Source organism: Ciconia boyciana, chromosome 6 (genome assembly GCF_034638445.1).
Source record: "Ciconia boyciana chromosome 6, ASM3463844v1, whole genome shotgun sequence".
Taxonomy (NCBI): domain Eukaryota; kingdom Metazoa; phylum Chordata; class Aves; order Ciconiiformes; family Ciconiidae; genus Ciconia; species Ciconia boyciana.
The window spans coordinates 66,661,742-66,665,570 of NC_132939.1; positions in this window are offsets into that span (position 1 = coordinate 66,661,742).

Genomic DNA, 3,829 nt, shown 5'->3' on the forward strand with positions numbered 1-3,829 from the left:
TGCCTGCTTAAACCATCCCAGAGGAGGCTCAGGTCTGCAACAGGTCGGAGCACCCAGAGCATGCCTGTACAAGAAGGATGTGGTCCTTCCCCGGCCACATGCATGTTGGGGAAGGGGACATGGTGGACACAGAACTTGGGGGCAACTTCTTGAGAAGTCCCCCTGCCTTCCTGCTCCTCTGGGAGAGTCCTGAGAGTCCTTGCTGCTGCATCGCGTTGGGGGAAGAAAGGTTAATCAGAGGGGGCTGGAAACCCAGGGGCTCAAGTGCAGGTATTTTTGTTCCTCGAGGAGATGTACACAAGAGCAGGGTTTAATCTGGGTTTAAAATCTGGGTTATTTTATAACTGAGTTGGAAGCTACTCAATGGGAACACACCCAGAGAGGACAGTTGGTGCTGCCAGCATTCAGCTGAGACCTGAACTGTCTCCAGGGGAAGTTACTCACGATGGCTGAGCTGCTCTCTCAGTTCATCACAGATGATATGTGGAGGTCCACCTCTCCCTTCCTACACTTGCAGCCTTTCCTCTGCTAGCTGAACCTTTCCGGGAGCTGGTTCAGCTCACTAACCCGGCAGAAATACATCACAAGACGTATATCCTTGCCAAAGGATACAATCTTCTTGGAGGAGGGCACACACCTGGACCGCTTTTTCACCCTATTTCTGTTTTTCCATAGGGTCTTGTGGCCCGTTCTGCACCACAGCTCAAGGTTTTTTTGGTTAGTCTTCCTGACCTCACCTCTCGAGCTGCTCAGGTATCTCCTTCTGGCCACACGCAGCCCTTCAGATGGATTAAGTGTTGCCCTTTCAGTGCAGAACCTCCTGAACCCTCTGCAACAGACACCGTGTTTTCATGCTTTTCACTCACGGATTATCTGCCAAATCCCCCTGCAAGCCAGCCAGAGTGCCTGTCTCCAGGCATGCAGGAGACAGTTCTGATTTCCCATCGCTGCCGCCTTCTTCCCCTAATCAGTCCCCAGCCCCTCTCCCTTATCCCCACCCCTGCAGGATAATTTGAGGGGTGGGTAACCAAGCACTTACTGTCAAGGAAGAACCTGTTTAACCAGGTTTGTTTTAACCCTAGTGTGTAAAGCACGTGAAAATATGGGACTTATGTGTCCTTGCTCTCCATCCTCGGCCCTGTGGTACTGTTTTATCCATCGGCACAGCTTTGCCTACCTGCTTTTCCTCTTATTTCCCACTAAAAACCAAGCAGGGGGATTAGACCTGTGTATCCTGACCTTTTTTTGCCTCATTTCTATGTAAAGCTCTTACCACTCACACCAGCAAGCCCAAACCGCTGCTGCTGCAGATTGTTCACCCAACACATACGAGCTGGATCGTGCAGGCAGCGGTGGAGCAGACCCCCAGCAGAATCCAGACGCACCGTAGATACTCCAGATCTTCGGAAAGCAGCCTGGTAATACTTGTCGAACTAGATAAAGAGCGGTGTGGGGCACAGCTGTAGGAGCCAGCAGACTGTAAAGCAGTTGGAAGCTTTACCGGAGCCTTTCACAAAGGGAAAATCTTGAACTGCAGTAAATTTTGTCTTTAAAAGGTGCCCGGATAGTAACGTGGAGCAAAACTGGCTACTCTGAATGAAATGTTCCTCTTGAAAGGACAAATCCTTTGTACGGGGTCCATATCCTGAGATTTTTGAGTGACCACCATGAATTCAGAGCGAGGACGTGGAGAAGTCTAAAGCCCCCCAGCCCTGTATCCAGGTGTTTACAGCCAAACTGATGCCAGTGTGCTTGTGGTTGGAGGAGTCAGGCCAGCCTAAATCCACCAAATTAAACGTGTAAGCCCATGATAAAGAACAGTTTAAAAATTCACTCATACATCTGCAGTAAGCCAAGCCGTCGGAGACCAGCGAACACACGGGGCTGCGTCCGAGAACTGCAACTTTCCCTTAGCCTCTAAATTAATAATAATTAATTTATTAATTATTCACCATTTTTCCCTAAAGGCCTAATTTTAAAGAAAAATTTGGTTTCTGTTTGGTGAAGTGAGGTGGTCTAACCCTCGAGCCTCATCTGAGTCACAGGAGTCAGAGGCCCCATCCTGTGTCAGAACCAGCTTTAAGGATTAATCCCCGTGGCTGCATAAAGCCCCCAGCAAAAACTGCTTTGGCACAAGTCCATGGGATCAGGCTCCTGTAATAACTAAGCACCGACAAAGGGTAACTCCCAAACCAAAGTCTTGCTTTCTGTTTTTTTTCATGTGTTTCCCCCACCAACATATGAGCCAGTGTTTTAAGTAGGCTAATTCTAGCTGAAGTCATTCTTTCTCGTACAGAGAGAAGAAAAGCGCGGAGGATGAAAATTGCAGGTTTCCTGAGGATACACACCCGTGGTGCATCCCAAGCCTCCCGTCTGTACAAGGCTCAGACAATCCACGTACTCCAAGGCGTGACGACAGCACTTGCCACCGAAGCAGCAGCAGTTCCGATCTCCAGTTTGCGTATCCAAAGGACGCCAGCACACCCAGACTCTCCTGCCTCAGTTTCCTCCTCTTCTCCCTGTCTGTGGACTGCAGCTCTTTCCTAACCTGCCCTGAAACAGTTGTCCGGTGCTGACTGCATCCAAGCGAATGCACAACTGTACCGTGCTCTTTGCAGGTGGATGAGGTGGGGTGCGTGCTCTCTGCCTCATCTGCAGGAACGCTGTCCCTGTGCAGCATCAGGGAGAGCTTCCAAAAGCACCGTAAGACAACAGGGAATGCTTTAGAAGCAACTCGGTATAAAACAGCCCCAGCAATACTGCTAGATTTCTGGTGCACGCTAACAGAAGATAGTTTTGGGGCTGGATACAATTGAAAGAAACCTCAAAAAATTATCTTTGCATTTCAAGGATCAGAAATTTGCAGCTTAAAGAAGTTTAAATCTCCCTGGAAACTATTTACCAAAGAAAACTTACTCACAGTAATACGTTCTTTCAATGTTAGAACAGGTTGAAAACTAGAAGTTTGCAAAGCTCAAACAGGAGTGGAAGAGGGCTGAAGCTGGCAAAAGATCTTTAAAAGGATATTTAAAAGAACATGTTTTGAAACCTTTGATTTTTATTTCCATGCTTGGAAGTATTTACACTAAGCTCTTTAGCTGGTGAGCAAAAAAACCGGGAGAAGTTAATTCCAGGATCTGCAAAGAAAAAGGGTTCTTTCTGTAGGTTTCAAAATGTTCCTGGGATTTTGACGCTGGAAAAGTTTTCAGAGCACGCTTCTTCCGAAGGACTTTCCGAGAATGCACAGTTTACTGCAAAACAATCTCACAGAAAACTACAGAATTCCTGTCAAGAGATAGAAAAGCTGTTTTTCTACATGGACAGAGACAAAACATTGAAGTTTTAAGTTTCAATAAATATATTTTTGGCATATTTCAGTAGGATATATAGGATCGAGTACACCGAGACTGTATAGCAGCCACTAAACACAGTCCCTTAACAGGGTGCTCAGTGCAAGGTAGCACCTATGGAGATGCCTTCTACATATTCCATTTATTAGCTTATACATGAAACTGTTCGAGTGATCGTTGGTTCATTGACAGCCCAGATATTGCCAGCTTTTCAATTTTCACTTTAATAAAACAAGAGCCCCCAAGGAGAACACTTTCTCTTTTTAATCATATCCAGCCCTGTTTTCTGTAGTGATGAACTTCTCTTGCAGCCCCAAGAGAGCAATTTTTTGAATGTCACTTTCAGATAGCAAGATAAAAATCTCTGCTATTTGCAGAAAAGGACTCTGACTGCCATTTGAAGCTTGAACCACTTCCCAATTTATTTACTTTTTTGAGGCTGTTTACATTTTCAGACAGCCCAACTCACTCGTCCCCAA